Source organism: Pundamilia nyererei, unplaced genomic scaffold, assembly GCF_000239375.1.
Source record: "Pundamilia nyererei isolate P.nyererei 1_Seehausen unplaced genomic scaffold, PunNye1.0 scaffold00070, whole genome shotgun sequence".
Taxonomy (NCBI): Eukaryota; Metazoa; Chordata; class Actinopteri; order Cichliformes; family Cichlidae; genus Pundamilia; species Pundamilia nyererei.
The window spans coordinates 212891-221683 of NW_005187471.1; positions in this window are offsets into that span (position 1 = coordinate 212891).

Here is an 8793-nt window from a genome sequence, read left to right on the forward strand (position 1 = left end):
GCTTCTTAAGGCACTGTGAAAATCATCCTTCAGGACTTTTGGGCACACCGTCGATAGTATGAGGGGAAAAAACCCTCGATTTGCTTCAATAAATGCTTTACGTGCTAGCTGAATACATGTGTACGTTTGATAATCTGATACCAGTAATGAGTCTTTTAATAGATCCTCTGCTTCATTGTATTTTTAAGTGTTTACGTCATTAATGAAGATATTTTGTGATACCAGGATTTGTGTGTATGAGTTGTCAAAAAGACAATAAACGTACGATTTCCTGTTCACTTGATGATTTTGATTTTAATAAATCAGGTGTGAACTTGTCATGTTGACAAGGGTTTTAAAAGTATGTCAGACGGCAGCCACCAGATGGCAGTGTTTAATAAAGTTTAACCAGAAGAGCAGTTTACTGTTCAATAAGCCTTTAGAAACAAGTAGAAAATTATGTTTAGCATATATTATCTTAAACATTGCTACAATAAATTGTGTCTTCAAGGTTGTTTAAATCACCACCAGATGTAAGGTTTATGCCATGGGTGCCCTAAATTAACATTATTGATAATTATCAAAATAATTTTGCATATTTCTTTAATGGTTAATTCTCCAGTCAAGCTCTTAATATGAAGTGAATTTTCAAATTTCGTGTTTATCAAAAACATAAAAATAGTATTAGTAGTAATAGTAATAATTTTTTTTTTTTGAAGGGGTTGAATATTAAGATTGATTCATTTCAGATTTAGGCATAAAAACAAGAATTCAAATAACAATATAGTTTTTACTTTTAAAAACACATTTGATGGATTTAAAATAGTAATAATTGTGTTTTCTTGCATTTATTACAGTTTGTCTTTTGCATTTGTTAAGCACCCTAAGACTGTTTCTCTCCATAAATATGCCAGTCTCCTGTTATATCATTTTTATGTTTTGATTTACTTATTTGTATACAGGGCAGTATTTATAGATATAAGACAAATGTAATAATTTAATCATCTGGAAATATGTGAAAAAAGGGTTCTCAGAATATTTAAAAGCAAAATTATTACTGTTTGTGTTTAGTGTTAGAATGATGTTTATTAAACCAGCTTTATCTGTTTTCCTCAATACCAACATATTAAATGTCTTTTCCACTAAATTGTAAATTATTTGTAAATCATTAGCTTTTTTTACTCATTTGTCGATTAAGTTATTAATCATAGCATATGTGCCACAATTCAGAATCGGTGAAGTATGAATATAGTTTTTGAAATAGTTTTCTGCCAGTTTACTTAGCTGGAAGTTACTGTGTAATATCATATGCTACCAGGAGAGGATGCTCTACACCTCTCACCGAAGAGGACTCTATGTCCAGTATAATTCATCTACATCTTCTGAAAAAAGTCCCAGAAAAGTGAAGGAGACGGAGTTTTATATATTTAGGCAAAAGAATGTACAACACCAGTCACAGTTTCTTTTGCATCAGTATTCTTTATAACAAAATACAACATGTTTACATTAAATATTCGTCATAACAGTTATGACAAATATTTCATGTAAACATGTTGTATTTTGTAGCTATAGGGTTGTTTTTTGAAGGACATGGCAGCAGAAATTCTACAGGAAAACCGCACTTGTTCATGCAAATATTTACTTTGCAGGGTGTTCAAAAAGATACTGTTCCCTTTATACTTTCCTTTTTCCACCATCAAATCAAATGCCATTTTAATACAAGCCAGTAGGCAGGTCATGTTTTTGAGTGTAAGCTGGCTTCTGCAGGACACAGACTGATACAGTACTCCTGCATAATATTTAAAAAACAAAGCAGATTTTTCCTATTCATGGCTTTCAATCCACTTATTGTGGTTTCACCCCACTTGCTACTATATGCAACAATACAGATGGTGCACTTACAGAGCACTTTTGCCTGGCTAATTTTGCAACATGGACGCTCTGCTGGAGAAACTCATTATACAGTGTGTGTGTGTGTCTGTGTGTGTACATGGACATGGACATGATATCTCTTTTCTTTGAAATCTCTCTCTCCACTAACATGCTAGCCATTACTAAACAATGTGTGGTATACAGTAGGTAAGTATTCAGATGGAAGGTCTGTGCTCTAAAACCCATAACTGAGAACTATTTGCCAATACACCAAAAAAGACAAAAATAAACACAGAAAGCAGAACATCTTATAACCATGTGCTGCATAATCACAAGGGTGCCTGAGTGTAAGATATGGTTTATGGTAGACATGTAGTGGCACAGTGATTAAAATGCAAAGCACCAGAAATTCAGCTAACTGTAGTAAAGTGAAAACAATGTAGACCTTTGTATGATACAGCACAATTTATGCAAAGCCTTTTTTGTTCACCTTCAAAGAGCACAACCTGAAACAATGTTACTTTTGTTTGTGTCCGCATTTCGTCTCTCCTCATCTGCCACTACTCAGCACTACGCAAAATGTTAAAATGATTACAGACATTTCTCAAAGATAATTCATGCAGTTAGGCACATGGCTTATTTTATGCATCGCCACGCTGAAATAACGTCTCAGATTAGAAACAAAACCTGCTTAAAATGCCAATTACAATTAAAACAAGACTAAATGTGCAATAATTTATATATGATATTGCTATAATTTGTCAGTCTATAAAGAAGGTTACAATTTAAGAGATATGCCAAGTATTTAATCGTTCCAGGCCTTCATTTTTTTTCAAATGAGAAAATTTGTTGTTTTAATTCTACTTGTTTTTTCTTAATAGAAACAGTTTTAAACTTGATGGAGCCAAGGACCTGGAGAAAATATTCCAAATGATCCAAATGTTCAAAGGCCCCCCTCTTAAATAAACAATAACCAATAATTTTACTAGAATTTTAAGATGCCATGAGAATAATTTGTTTACTCAACTTTCTTTTACTCTAAATACTTTGGATGTGACATGATGCATCATGAATTTCTAGTTCCTAAATATAACATAAGTGGGAAATTTGGACATATAATTATTGTTTTGTCATTCTTAATAGTGGTTTAAATTTTAACTTTATAAAATTACATCATAGTTTTTAAATTTTTAGCAAATTATTTTTTCACATCCCTTGCTTGGGCTCTACTGTCCCAGTAGTACTAGTATTGAATATTTTTTCATATATTTTGCAGTAGACCTAATCAGATTAATTAAAGATAATCGTTATCAAGAAGAAATAACAAATGCTTTCTGTTGTGAATGAAAAGCTGCTTTTAAAAGCAACAAATGCTTTAAGTGAATATTTTAAACCAAAAAGCAAATATACCAACAAATCTCAAAGGTTTTGCACAGCCTCTGATTTAGTTGCAGCTCCTCCCAGGCATGTCCTCAAAGAGGAGAGCAGCGTTTGAGAGATGAATGCAAAATGGGACAGAGGGCAAGGGAGGAGGTTGAACTTGGAGTGTGGTTTTGATGTGTATGTGTGATATACCTTTACAGGACCAACACTTTTTTATTAACGTTTTTCAGAGAGCTGAGAACTTCCTCAAACTGGACGATGTTGCAATAAATTAGATGGTGTTGGGGAGTGAGCATGGCGAATCATGGCAGAATCTTTTTGTGTAGCTCTGTTATGATGTCATGATTCACTGCTTTAGATCTAAAAATCTTAATAAGTTGAAGTTTAGAAGGAAGTAAATATAAACCGAGGCATTGTTGTCTCTCTGGTATGGGCAAAGTAATGTGTGTGTTTCACCATGTGTGTGTTTGTACTCCACAGGGTGAGGTTTAAGCTGGACTCCAGAGAGGTGAAGTGCCTTCGATCCCTGGGAGTGGAACGCATTTCCTTTTGTTGCCCTCCAATTTTTGACTGGCTTGCCCCAGCACATGAGGATGATGGGGCTGTTCCTATTATCCAACTTCCCAGACCCCTCCTTCCACCTCACCCCCACCCTACCCTGCTCTGCCTGTTCCCAAAGCGACTGGCATTCCTGGGGGCCACCAGTGAAGCAGCTTTTAGAGGGAAGGCCCGCTGGCTCCTGGGTGGCCTCTTGTGCACAGGCTCCAAGGGGAGGAGACAATGTCTTATTAATTGACTGGGTGTCTTGGGCAGAGTGCAGGAATTTGCAGAAGGGGGATCGATGGAGGGGCGGGATGACTGAGGAAGATTCACAGTCCACCAGCAGAGATTCATTGACCTCTGTTTCAGATTTATGTCCGTTTGATTTACACTGCGGTGAGGAGGACAAGATAGGAGGCAATGCGGAGGTGGCTGCACTGCAGTAACACAGAAACTATTTTTTAAAATGACTTTTAAGTCAATAACTTTTAAGTTCTGCAATATTAAAACTTTCCAATTTGGCTGGAATTAGATATTTTTCAAAAAGTCTTAGAGTCCAACCTAATTTCACAACATAGACAATATTTCTGAGATGTATAATACACTAATTTTAGTTTATTTGGACCAAAATAACACATTTTTCTTCTCAAAAAAATTGACATATCCGTTTTCATTTAATCCTAGTATACTTCTACTTTCCTGCACATTTTATTTCAAGTTTAGCCTGACTTTATTTCATTCAATATTACATCAGTTTTATAAAGCAGCTCCAAATACAGGATGACAACACTACTTCCTGTTAATGCAGTTCACTTTGGTTATTTGTCCCTTCTTCCCCAGTGGCTATTGGTTAAATACATGATGTTCAACTTCATTCACCATAAAGATTTGCTTGGCGTTACCTTTAGGCTTTAAAAAAAAAATTAGATGAATTTGAGTATGGTGGCATAGTTTTCTGTTGACGCTAAGGTGCTGAAAAATGTCAAACATCAATGTCAAACAAAGATCGTTCTGCATATGACTTGTGGGTTTGTGCAAGTTTGATGGAGTGGGACAGGACAGGGAGGGGTTGTTTGGGGTGGGGGTGGGGGGTGGTGGTGAGGGGGCTGGGATGGGGATGAACCATCTCCCCATGTGGTCTCCCCCCACGTGTCCTCACCCTAATTCTGTTACATGTGTCCCCCATTAGCACTAATGGAGCAGCCATTGTCCCCCCGTTGTGTGCTGTTGCACCCTCGGCCCAGTCACCTTGAGTCAGTAAACTCAGCTCTGTCATGTTTGGACTGCTTCCCACAGCCAGAGGTCTCCATGACGACTGTGGACCCCACTCACTCACACACGCACTGACTCACACACACTTCATTTTGTATGCATTAAAATGTAAAAATACATTTGCTGCTTTTGGAAGAGCTGACGCCTTAAAACACAATCTAAGATGCATGATGCATGCATGATGATGTTTAGTAAATGACAAATATTAATGACCCTTTCAGTACATTATTTGGTTTGTGTTACATCAACACTGTTGTGTAAAGTCCAAAAACTTTGTGACACTGCTTTAAAAATATTTATGTGTTATTAATAAAGTGTAGAATTTGCTTTGTAGATAAAAAGTGCCTTTGTTATTACTTTTATGCTTTAATTTAAACAAAAGTTTCTTCACAAAAATTTGTTAGACCTAAAATGTCCCTAAAATGTTAATTTCTTTATTTAAAAAAAAAAAATCTTGCTCTTCAAATGTGCAGAAAACACAGATGTTTCCCACACTTCTTGTAGAAAGATAGACAGTTGGATGGGTAAAGTGAGCGGAGACGAGCGCGCATGTAGACATCTTGCTTGGTACATTATCAGGTGACCTGGCCCCCATGCTGCATCCATCATGTAGAGACTGATTGAGCTGACCTTCAGGCCTGCCCTACCGACCCCTGGGCTTCCTGTTCTTTGTCAGCCTCTCACAATACCACTGGTATCACACAGACAGGGGAGGTCTGAGAACCGACCAGGGGAGTCCACCCAGGCCACGCTGGGGATGCGGGGGGTAGTGATGGGGTGGGGGCAGGAGTGGAGAGGGTCTTTGGGGAGGGAGCTGAGAACCCCCTTTTCAATTTCACCCGGTCTTTCCAAATTAGAGAAAAGGCAGAGAGTGGTGTCCTCTGTCACCCTGCCACACAGGGACCTTTAAAAAGCAGCCTCAGTGGTTTTTCAAGTGAGGTGTCTTCTCAAGAGACAAAAAAAGAGGAGAAGAATAAGTGGGCGAAGAATTTAATTGTGGCCCTGTGTGAGGACTGGCAGGAGGATGGCCACTCTAGGTTTGTAAAGGATTCAGGCAGTTTGCTTGTCCTTCCTCTGTGCCTCTCTTTGGACCCATGTATTCTGAGGGGCCTTAAGAAGATGATCTTTCTCAGGTGACTCTTATTAACAGTGATGGAAGACATACATTTAGTGAGGTGAGTTCCTGTATGGCAGGGTGACACTACAAGCCCTGAAATTAAATTCTTACTTAGGTAGAGGAGAATGCAGCAAAAGCATAAATGGTTCTGAAAGTGTGTATTCCAAGAGTCCATGGGGTTTTGGGGTTGACTTTTTCTGTAAAATATTTTGTTACTTTACCTCTTTTGGGATTGACCTGTTATAGTATCTAAATGAAGCCGATCAAGACATCTGAAAATTGACAAGGAATCCAATTAAATATTACTTTTTGGGAGAGTGCCAACAAGGCAAAAAAAGTTGGGGACCCAATCACACATTAAGACCTTTGGCCTTCCTGGGCTAAGATCTGCTTTTTAAACAACTACCATACACAAAAGCCTTGCTTGTACATGTGTAAAAACTGCCAGGTCAAGGTGAGAATAGATGAATATGAAAACGCTGCACACAGCACAGTGTAGGTGAATTCTGCACAATGGGAGACTTCTGCTTTGATAAGCTTGTTCTTCTTATGTAAAATTTCAATGTCAAATGTAAAAAGGAAAGGTCCTACAGTCAATAGGTGTAGCGGAATTTTAAAAAACGGATTAGTACTGGAGTACTACAGTACTGTGTAAAAGTCTCAAGTTGCCCCTTATTTCTTTGTATTTTGCTAGGGAAAAGGGAAATAGAGGCAATTTAGAGACATACATGGATCTATAGCATTGAACTCAAAAGCAGAGTTTGTACAGTTCTAACAAGCTTCAAAGTCAATATTTGGTATGACCATCTTTATTCTTCTACACAGCCTGAACTCCCTTAGGCGAGCTTTCTTGTAATTGCTTTAAGTAGCCTTCAGGAATAGTTCTCCAGGTATCTTGAAGGACAATCAAAGCTCTTCTTTGGATGTTGGCTGCCTTTTGTTCAATTCTCGGTCAAGACGATCCCACACTACTTCAATAATGGGTGATCGTGGCTCAAAGACTTGGCAGTTCATCTTGGAACCAGAAGGTCGCCGGTTCGATCCCCGGCTCGGACAGTCTCGGTCGTTGTGTCCTTGGGCACGACGCTTCGCCTACTGGTGATAGCCAGAGGGGCCGATGGTGTGATATGGCAGCCTCGCTTCTGTCAGCCTGCCACAGGGTGGCTGTGGCTACAACTATAGCTTGCATTCACACCAGGATGTGAGAGTGAATAAATAGTGGAATTGTACAGCACTTTAAGGGCCCTGAAAAGCGCTATATAAAGGCAATCCATTATTGCTATTAATGTTGACGTCTGGCTCTGGGGAGCACAATCCTTGACTCATGGTGTTCCATTGTGTGTTTTTCTATCCAGGTATGCTTTTACCGCATTGCCAGTTTGTCATGCCAGTGTCATGCCATGCTAAAAAATGTAGCCGTTACCAATAAGATGGTTTCCAGATGATAAACTCTTATTTTGGACATATAAAGCAAACAGACCAGTATATACACACATACACATATACACAGATACCTGCATATACATGTACACATACGTACACATATTTGCTCAAACAAAATAAACAAAGTCTCGGTGACTTGGAATAATCCCTACCCCACAGTCAACACTCTACAGACTTACCATATTCATCCTTATCCCCAGTTCCCTTTAGCACTATAATAGATATCATTTAGATATAAATTAGCATAATTATATATACTAGCAGTCATCAGTTTCATTAATTTCATATTCTATATTGCATGGTGGATCAAAATCTCTCTGTTTCTCTTACTTAAACATGGCTTCTTGACAGCCACCCTTCCACTAAGATTATTCGTGAACAATAGATCATTTGTCTGAAAGCGATCAGGAACACGGACTGGTCTGAAAATGATTGAAAAAGCAGCCATGTTAAAAAAAAATTTTTTTGAAAGACCTTCAGAAAGCTTGGAGAAGTATTGCTCAAGATAAAAAATAACAAGACAATTTAGCTCCTAGGAAGCAAAATATGCACAAGATATGGCACATAGTTACTGCTCATTAAGAGCAACATAGAGAACCAACTGCTCGGGCTGAAAAGGATCCAGATACATTTTAAAAAGAGTATGCTTCTATTTTTTTTTTTTTTTTTTTTTTTTTAGCTGCGTTCACAACACCACCTTTATGTTTCTCTCTGGTTTATTTATGCTTATACATTCATGTTCATGTGTGCGTTCCAGTTCTTAGTCATGAGGATACATGAAGTGCTGTCTAAAGTACCTACTGGTTACCATGACAATACTTCTTCAGAGAGGTTTGGGACAATCACCTACCTGTATTCCTTGTATTCCTTCAATGTACAAGTGATCTTAATATGAGTTGTCCTTGCGTCCCAAGATACATGACTGTGCGAATAAATTGTGTTAATCGATTCTGGATTCACAAAGGTCCATTCATTACATGGTCAAAGTAAATGCTTATTACCTCCACGCATGCTCTTTCAACACACAATATGTACAACATCCTTGTAATGGTTAATTTATATGAATAAAATCAATAACGCTGCATTGAGCGACCCTGAAGATCCTGGGTAAAAGAAATGCTATGTGAGTTGTCATGAAAAAGAGGGACTAAGAATATCTTAATGACCATCGGGGGAGGGGCGGGGGG